Raw genomic sequence first — 10,476 nt, 5'->3', positions numbered from 1 at the left:
TTTTCTCTAAGACCGAGAGGTCTTTTGGGTAGCAAGTGTTCACGAGAAAGGTATTGTTAGTTTTTAGAAGACTAACGGTGCAGACCTCATATTTTTTGGAGTTCGGGAGATTATTCTATGAATTTTCAAAGAGTCTAGAGTATTTTAATTTTCTAGAAATAAATTGGACTTTCCAAATTTTTTGGAAATTTTTAGAGAGAAAATTGGCATTTTGACCCCATAGTAAATTAGTACTAGTTAAGACAAGTCGGTAGGAATTTTCCGTGTATTTTTCTAAGTTCGGAGCTATTTTTAATTAATTTTCAAAGTTTATAAAAATAGAAAAATCAAAAAAATCAAAAAATACAAAAAAATTGTGACACGTGGCGCACATCCAACGCGCCACGTCAGTATTAACGGAATTGTTGACGGAACAAGGTAAAATGGGACACAGATGTAAGTTATAGGTGGTAATCTGGGACAAAAAAACTTTCAGGTGGTAAAGTGGGAATGAGTTACAATTTTGGGTGGTAAATCGATAATTAAGCCTTTAATTTAATATATATTCCTTTGTTTGAGTTTTTGTCAACATTACATTATTTTTCAGGTTGGTTCGCAATTTCCGGAGCTCGACAACTACGGGGATGTTTATGGCCGACCCGACAACGACAATGGCCTCTTTTCTCTTGTTCATTTTGTTTTAACTGAAACAAACGTTTCTTCTTTTATAAAACTGGTTAGAAGACCCCGACAACTGTATTTGTAATCTGATGATGGCCAATGGTACATCAGCTTTAGAAGCACAGATGAGACAAGGAATTAATCAGTAATTTTGAAACGACAGATTTGTGGTATTGATTTGGTTTTGTTCTTTATTTTTTATGCCACGTTGATTATAAGAATTCACGTATTAATATAATTCTCGTTTCCATTTCTTTCAAGTTAGTTTAGTCGATGAAGTTCACATTGAATTTCATTATATCTTTATCGTTCATATTTTCTTTATTTTGCATGGACAATTATATCACTTTGTGCACAAGTTTGATCATAAGTTTGCAAATGAGATCTCCGAGAGAAGACATGTTGTCTTGTAAAAAGACTACTAATTAACAATTTGAGATTTTAGAAAAGGCATAAGTTGTGATCAATGTCCTCTCGCATAGTCAATCACAAAATGAAAAATTAGAGATAAATAATTAAAAGTACAAAAAAAAAAAAATGGCAGAAGAGAATAAAAGACTACATAGTTCAACATATTGGCAACATGCTTACATCAACGAAGAAAGACCATAACAAAAGTCCATTTGAAATGGAAAAGAATCCACGCAGACCTTAACTTTGTTATTTGATGTAAGGTGTAACCAGATGTCGAGAATCAGTTCTAACAGGTAGAATTACGAATGCACTATGCATGTACATGGTTCCTGTTATATTACGACTAAAGTACAAGCCCTTGAACATGATGTCCAGAAAAACATAGAAACTGTCATTAATAAACAACTTGGAAGTACATAGAACAATACAAAGAAGTCTTCAAGCTCCTATTGAAGTTGGTTCTCAAGTGAACAATGATATCCAATAAGCTGATACAATCTAAATTGGTTTTTGCTGACATGAAACCTGCATTTCTTTGCAAAAACCTCATATGGACATATGGCAAGAAAATTTGGAGCTTCCTTCTTGTTAGACCTAATGCATGGCATAAAGTTCATTAAATAAGGTACTCAAAAGTATTACTCAAAGTCTTTTTAAAATTTGAAAAGATTGTATATCACTATTTCAGAACTAGCACCTCAAATAATGTACTGTTCTAGCCTCAAAGTGTAATATTTGCAAGTAGTAGCACGTTTAGAGGTCCCCAACATTGATATCTGCCTATGAAACACAACAAAGAATTCAGAGAATTTCAGGAGCAAAATCTTATATAACAATAGTAACTGGCAACTGCAATTCTCGCTAAAAGAAAAATTTCAGAGTCGTTAAGAAATTATGCATAGAGAACCTTCAAGTGTTTTCTGACACTTGTGTGCCACATCAAATTGTGAAAATGCCTGTTTCTTCCCAAAGATCAATGTGAATGTAAACTGGAGTTCTTTCCTTCTATATCAAGATACTCCTAAAATCAAAGTTGACGAAATTAGAATTGATAGATTGATCTTAGATCGAAACAAGCAAACTTATTTGAATAGATTTAATTAATGAAACCAAATTGTTGCAACTTCTTCAAATTAATTCCCATTAACAAGTCCTAGGTTGTACAAGAAGACAGAAATGGAACAATTAAAGGGACTTATATAAAAGCTTTAACAATTAATTGATATGAAAGTCCATAAAAGAGATAAAAGTCAAGGTAATGGTAACAAAGGATGCGTAGTCATTTATCAAGTGTTAAAGCTTATATAAAATGAAGCATCAAATTTTCTGCACAGGTGTTTGAGCACACATCTAGAATTCCTTGAGTTTAGACTGAAATTGGAACCATAAAATATACGAGCTTATTCATTTCATTGTGCATGACTGCATGCAAGTTTGACAACCTGAGCCTGTTCTTTATATTATCAATACTCTCTCTCTCTCTCTCTCTCAATATAGGAAATAGTAATCCCTTCTTTCAGTTATTTAGAAATATTGATGATGAAAGAGAAATGAAAAAATAAATACAGATTAAAGCTCATCTACAATGTTCAACTAAATTTCACTTTAATTACACTCATCAACTGTTGTGTTTGTGCACCAACTTGAAGATAACAATGTCATACCTACACACTCATCCCTTCTTCCATTTTTTTTTCCCTTTCATTTTCGCATTTTTTCATGGAAATAAAACTCTCTGAATAGCTTGGATAGCTTCATAGCTTGGTTGCATATTTCGTGGAAATCTAAGTAATTCATTGCATAGATTTATTTGAACATATAACTTGGGCAACCCAATATGTGTCTCTGTTTTGTTTTCGGTTATTGAAGTTTAAACTTCAAGATGTAAAATATATATATTTTTTTTTCTCTTTCTGTTTAAACAGAACACTGTCCAATGATCCAAACAAAAAAAGGAATGGATAATATAGAATGCTGCAGAAAATTAGATGAATACTTGAATAGTGCATCAGTTGAACACTAAAAGGCAACTAAACCACAAATTGCAGCATAAACAAAAAACTTTCCGTTCTGATAAAAAAAAAAAAAAAAAAAAAAACAAGGAGCATCCACTATCAGTCAATTTGAAAAGTTCAATTTCAACCAAAACGAGTCTATGCTTTTCAACTATATAGCAAACTGTCTAAAACAGATAGGAGACAAATACAGGCTGGCCTAATTGCGAAATAGTTGACGAAGAATTGAAGACTCCCTAAATATGAAAGGACATTTGGTACTTATAAATTTATAATGCTGTAATACATCCAAAATTTTCAATATGTATGAATGTGTCAATTTAGTTCTACCTTAATTTCCCTTTCTCCTCCTTGCGACAATTGTTTGAAAAAGCTATGTACAGTGGTAAACCCTCCTCTGGCAATGACATGTAAAGCTCTGCAAGAGAAGGCATGTTGTGATCAGCATCCTCTTCAATGCCAGTGAGAAATAAGGTGACAAACAAAAACTATAAAGAGAAAAGTAATAATATGTAAACAAAATTAATCTTTTTTTCGTAAGGAATAAGAAGGGTTGTGAGCTGTAACTGAGCGGGTTGTAACTGATCAGATCCGAGGGGGTTGCAACTGATTTTTGATATTTTTCTTAATTCTGTCTTTTGCTTCTGCAAAATTCTGTATGAATTATATCTTCCATTCGGAGTCACTTTCCATTCTTCCCATGGCCTTCAATTCTCGTGGTCTCTGCATCATTCAAAGAAGAATGCTATTAACCAAATATAAAAATGTGAATGCTAGCCAAAAACAAAAAACAAAACAAAAAAAAAAAAATTAAAGAAATGGATGCCACAAATCAGACAAATCCAATCCAAGGACCTTCTTCCTAACTTCATCTCTCTTTGCACATATCAGTTGGCACCATGACTGACCAAGTACAACCCAAGCAAAAAGAGAAAAAGAAAAACATCAGTATCAGAGTAGTTAAAATTAAGAAATCCAAATTCTTTCAAATATATTAGCCAATAGCTTCAGATAATAAGCATCACAAAAGGAACCACAGAGCTGTTTAATGATAAATTAATTAATTTTTTCAAAAATTAACTAGTTATATACAGGTTAGAAAAATTCAAAAACACTGATCACCAGCTTCTGCTAAGCATATTGGTGATTTTGGGTGGCCAAGAACACAAGCACACAGTTCAGTTTTTAAACTTGGTTTTGTTTAACCTTATTTTAAATTATATTATTGAAAATTACAATATTAAGTTTTCCTTTTCATGCATAGGATATCTCATTACAAGTATTTTCACACATATCAAGTAACGAAGGAGGAATTACAAGCAAAATTGTTACAGGTATAAACAGCACAACTGTTGGAGAGTGATAAATATAGAGTAAGGGAAGAATTCAAAAGATATATTTGTCTACTGAAACTTCTGGAGCAAAGTAACTAAGTAGCAGCATTAACAATAGAAAATTTGATATTGTAAGGGCAAGAATGGTCTATTTGTCTTGGCCCATGAAATTAAAGGTCCATCAATGCCAATGCAGGGGATGTGAGCAATCTTGGGTCAATTCTCTCCTTTCAAAGACCATATTCATGTCAGAGCACCATTCAAAGGCCATCCATTGTCCAAAATCTTTCTACAGAAGTGAAGCCCAAAAGCTCAGAAAACAATAAGCCGATACTCTGATTTAACAGATAAAAAACAAGCGGTGGGGTGGTAGGTACATACCTGACTCTGGTTTTGTGAGTGCTCATATGATCACTTCCTCATCTATCTTTATGCAAGGAATGCGAGCTATCTTGGCCCAATCTTCTCCTGTCTTATTTTCACAGTATCTTTTTTTCAGAATTGAAGAACATCTGTAGATACTCAGAAAAGAAAGAGACGCCGGCAAACCCTCTCCTGGAAGGGATTCAAGACTCGGACAGTCATAGATATCTAGCCATTGAAGAGAAGTGAGGTGTTGAAGTGCTTCTCCTGGCAGGCGCTCGAGATTCGGACAGTCATAGATTTGTAGGCTTTGAAGAGAAGTGAGGTGTTGAAGTCCCTTTCCGTTCAAAGATTTCAGGCTTAGGTCAGAGATCCAGAGAGTGTTGAGAGTTGTAGGGAGCAGCTGTTCCTTGAGCAACGTCTCCAACAGATGCTCAGTTCCTTGAATCTGGAGTCTTTGAAGGGAGACAAGTCCTTGCAAACCCCACTCCGCTGAAGGCCTCAGTCTGTCACAATATTGGACTGAAAATCTACGTAGGTTGGGAGGCAAACCCCCTTTTTCAATTGACACAACATTTGGAAGATTCCATATGTACAAATATTGAAGGGAGGTGAGGGTGTGAATTCGTTCGGGCAATGACTTCAAATTCTCGCATCGCCAGACAAAAAATATATTCAGGTTGGGAGTGGGCAAACCTCCGTGGGGAAAAGAGACCAGATTTGGACAGTCCGAGATATCCAAGGTGTTGAGATTTTCATCAACTCCTTCAATGGAAAGGGATTCCAGATTCACACAGCCCCTTATAAAAAGATCGCTAAGTTTGGGAAAAATGCCCAACGGGAAGGACCTCAGTGAATCACAGCTGTCGTATATCCACAAATACCGAAGCGATGTCAATTTGGCCATCATCTCATGAGGTAGGAATTCTAATCTCCTACAATTTGTTATATTAAGTGTTTTCAACGTAGTAGGTAGACCATCTCTAGGGAACGACAACAGGGATGGACAATCATAGAGCCTCAAATCTAGAAGACAATTGCTGCTATGCACCATTTGCTTGGGCAAGCACTATATATCAACAAAATTTTGAATGTTGAGGTTCCCAAGAGATGACATGTACTCTGTTCTCTGACCTAGTAATGATAGCAGATGCGGGCATCCAATCAACCTCAATTCTTCAAAAGAATATTGTTGTAAGTAGTCAATGTTAAGGGTTGTAGTGGCCCTTTCGTATAGAACCACACACCTCTCCACTGAAAGTTTTTTCAAGCAAGGAAGATGATTAGGCAAGTTTCCTCTCAGCTTCGGACACTTTTTTAATTTTAGCCCCTGGAGACGAGGAAAATCTGGATATTGACCTCCACTTGGCTGCCATTCCTCCCATTCAAGCATCTCCTCAAATTCTAGCTTCTCCAGAGATTGAAACGGCTGAAATATTAGAGAAGACCCATTGCCATAGAACTCAGCACCGATAGTCGTAAGAAATTTCATCCTTTTTATAGAAAGCTCTTTGAGAGCGGGTAGCTTCCCAAGTGGTGGCAAGGACAAACAATAACTACATTCACTGAGACACATGAATTGTATTTGAGAATAGGAAGAGTCTCCCAACCAATTTGGGAAGCAAGTTCCACCATAAAATCTAATGGTCAACTTCTCTAAATTTATGGGAGGCTGGAGCCTCTCAAGTACATCTCTCTCATTTTGGGGATCATTGGTGTCCTCACCCCATTCCAACACCAACTCCTTCAGATCTTTCTTTTCCTTCAAATTGGCCTGCAAGGCATCCATAGCATCAACTACATTTTGCAGCTTTCGAATAGAAAGGTTTCCTCCAAGATGCGGTAACTCCCTCAATTCTGTAAGGCTTGACCCAGTTGAATTGCCAACAACAAATGCAGTCAATGTTCTCAAACTTTTTAGTCTACCCATTTGTAATGGCATCTGGTCTATTTTTGTTTCACGAATATCAAGATGACACAAGTTAATCAATTTCCTCATATCTACAGGCAATTCAATGAGAGAGGTACAATTTGACAATAGTAATGTCTCTAAATTGCATAGAGAACACACTATATCAGGTAACTTTTTTATTGCAGTAGAGGAAAGATTTAAATAGCGCAAATGGATGAGATTACCAATAGAATTAGGTAACTCGGTGATATTGATATATTTTGACAATGACAGCACCCGCAAACATCTTTGTGCTGGCAAGAAATCATGTGAAACTCTTTTGCTTACATAATATTGTTGCCAAGATGTTTCCAAAACTAAGGGTAGGAAGGTCCGCAAACACTTAACCCCATATAATGGCTCAAATTTTGACTCGGTATCAAATTGTTCTTGAACATATGATAAATGACGACTTGTTCTAGGAACTTCATGTGATTCCTTCCCTTCTATTCTAAAACAAAATCCCTTAGCCATGAATACAACCAAGTCATTAATGAGATCATGCATTGTGAAACTTGAATTTTTTGACTTTTTAAATAGTGATCGTGACAGTATCTGATCAAAGTATCTCTTAGCCACCTCTTCCATTCTAGTGCCATTATCAATTTTTGGAATCAAACCTTCTGCCATCCAAAGTAAAACTACGTCTTCCTTCTTGAATTCATAGTCCTTCGGAAAAATTGAACAATAAACAAAACATTGTTTTAAATGGGCCGGGAGATAATGGTAGCTCAATCCTAGAGCGGGGAGAATATAACTTTTATCATCGTATGATAGCTGCCAAATATTGCTATTCAATATGCCATTCCATTCCCCATAATCTTTGTTGCAACGTAACAAACCCCCAAGTGCTTCTGCAGCCAGAGGCAAACCATTACACTTACGTGCAATTTGTTTGCCAATTTCTTGCAAGTGGGGATGTGCACTGGGGTTTTCATTTGCAAATGCCTGTTTCGCAAGTAACAACCAGCAATCTTCAAGTGACAACGGTTCCAAGTACTGTATATGAACATTATTCATGATTGATGCAACTTTTTCATTCCGTGTAGTTACAATGACCTTGCTTCCCCTTGCCCCAAAAGCAAAAGGTGCCTGGAGGCACTTCCAGTCAATAGAATTCTCATTCCAAAGGTCATCCAATACAAATAAAAATTTTTTTCCCCTAACTTGTTCTGTTAGTTCACCTTGAAGAAAATCCCAGTTTGTAATATCACAAGGCTTTCTAGTGATCGACTCAAGAAGGGTTTTAGTTACCCTTATAGCATCATAATCTTCAGAAACACAAGCCCAAGATTTAAGAGTAAAATACTCTTTCACCTTGTCATCGTTGTAAAGAAGTCGAGCAAGGGTTGTCTTACCAACCCCGCCCATACCAACTATGGCAATGACAGATACATCACAGCTTGCATGGTCAGAAAACAACAGTCTTTCTAACTCTTTTTTATCTCCATCCCTACCACATACAGAAGATTCATCGACCAAGTAAGTTGTTGGAGTTCTTTGTGAAACCTGATTCCCTCCAACAACTTCTGTGAGACCGAGGACAGTTTTTTGGTATGCAAGGATTTCTAATCTTTCCAATAACCCTGATATCTTAGTATTCATGCCTTGACAAGAAGGATTAAAAGTAGAGAGGAAGTTCCACACCTTGGTGAATTTCTGGGTTTGATCATATTCAGCTTCCACCTTGCATCTCAAAGCTTCAGTGTTGATCTCATCCACCAAGTCCTCTGCATCTAAGACAGCATGTTTGAGCTCATCAAGCCACTCTCTCACAGCAGGCTTCACAATTTGCTTCTCCTCTGCATCATTGAGCACAACAGAAAGGACCAACAGTGTCATCTTCAGGTTCTTCAGGAGTGAATCGTCGAGCTTCTTCCTCCGAAATAAGTCGATGAAGTCGCGTGAAGCAATCCTGTCACACAACACCTGGATGGAAGCAGTGAGCAGAGCCTCTCCCACCAGAGCCATTTTTCTCTTCGGTTCTTCACTTCTTTGCTAAGGGTCGATAGGATTTCAATGAAGTAGGAGAATAACTAGGAAATCAGAAGTGTTTTAAGATTATAGCTATTGCTTTTGTAATGCAGTGGGTCCACACGGCTAACCATATCATGTCCAAATTGTCTATGTCCAAGGATTTATGCTTTTTCTTTTGGAAAGATGCCTAAACAGCCATCTCTATTATTGTTTTCACACAGTAACAACAAGTCTTAAGGAGAAAAAAGAAAGTTCAAATATATATGTAGTAGTCTATTAGGAATTTTCTTTTGGTCTGAGCAACAAGTCTTAAGGAGAAAAAAAAAAACGTTGAAAGTTCAAACAGTACTCATCAGATGCTTCATCTTCACAATCCTCTAAAGATGAAATAATGACCTCTTAGCCACTCTTGCTGCTTCAGCAATGCTCAATTATATTGACAGTGAGTCATTGTGTGAGACCAATAGAAATGCTTTTGTAATCAGGATTATGGGAGGCCCCTTCTTGATTGAGTGAAATATCATGCAATATGTCACAAAACAAATATATATATATATATATTATATATATCATGCAATAATTAATTTCAAAGCACTAGTTGAATGTTAGTTGAACCAAGTGTATTACAAGTCACAACTGTCGGTGGACTTTAAATTGGGCGGGTGGGTTGGTGGGTGGGAACCACATGGTCGAAGATGAGTAGTTTTAGGGGTGGGCACGGTACGGTATGGGACGGTATGAGCCCCATACCGATACCATACCGAAATTTTTATTTGGTTCGGTATCGATACGGTATTGACATTTTTAAAACTGGTACCATACCATACCAGTGTTCTATGAATTCGGTATGGTTTCGGTATGTGCCAACATTTTAAACTTTTTTTTTTTGTTCAAAAACAACATTTAACAACTAAAAAGACATATTCTAAATCCCTTGCACTTTTATTCTTACATATTAATTGTCAATCCTTTGCTAGTAATTGTCTAACTCTAATATTACATTGTAAATATTTGGCTGTATAGAATTAGAAATCACAAACAATAACAGCATAGAATAGAATGCAGTGTTCACTGAGTTATTTAGTTACAACTTACAAACAAGAAATATTTTTTCCCAACCAAAAGATAAAACAAAACCCAACCTGACAGTCCTCAAAGCCAAAATAGTTAAGCCTTATGGCTTATTACAAAGTACAAACAGTAAAAAATAATAGTAGTACTTAAGCCTTATGGCTTATTAGGTATTACAAGCAGTCAACACAAATACGCAATGATAGTTAGTACTTAAGCCTTATGGCTTATTACAAACAACCAATACAAATACACAATAGTAGTTATTACAAACAATAAACACTACTTAGTTAGTACTTGCAGGTTGCAACATCACCAAACAGTCTACACTATTTTCCCTTTCCCTTTGCCCAAATAGCCACCAATATGGCAACACCTAATTAAAAAAATATTAAATAATTAAATTAAATATAATTCGGTACGGTATATTACGGTATTAAAAGTTTCACCTATACCATACTGATTTAGAATCGGTATGGTACGGTATCGGTACGATATGTAATCGATATTATTTTTCGGTATAAAATTGACACGGTACGGTATGATACGGGTTCGGTTTCGGTATTTCGATAGTAAATGCCCACCCCTAAGTAGTTTAGTAGCTATCTCCAGCCACTTTTCTGCTAGTTTCTCTCTCCTCTCTCAACGTGACACATGTCCAACCACTCTAGATATTTTTAGAAGCACTTCC

The 10,476-nt window shown here is 36.1% G+C and overlaps 1 pseudogene across 1 annotated transcript; it reads right to left on the bottom strand.

Annotated features, from left to right (window-relative positions):
* Positions 1–3,999: 3,999 nt before the first annotated feature.
* Positions 4,000–8,858, bottom strand: LOC147291692 (putative disease resistance RPP13-like protein 1 pseudogene; annotated as a pseudogene). Its single transcript, XR_015121429.1, has 2 exons — positions 4,805–8,858; positions 4,000–4,712 (listed from the first exon to the last, which is right to left on the bottom strand). The product of XR_015121429.1 is annotated as a putative disease resistance RPP13-like protein 1 pseudogene (transcript).
* Between the last annotated feature and the right edge of the window lie 1,618 nt (positions 8,859–10,476).

This window comes from Dryas octopetala, chromosome 3 (assembly GCF_963921425.1).
Source record: "Dryas octopetala chromosome 3, drDryOcto1.1, whole genome shotgun sequence".
Classification (NCBI taxonomy): domain Eukaryota; kingdom Viridiplantae; phylum Streptophyta; class Magnoliopsida; order Rosales; family Rosaceae; genus Dryas; species Dryas octopetala.
This window is presented reverse-complemented; position numbering and strand designations above follow the sequence as displayed.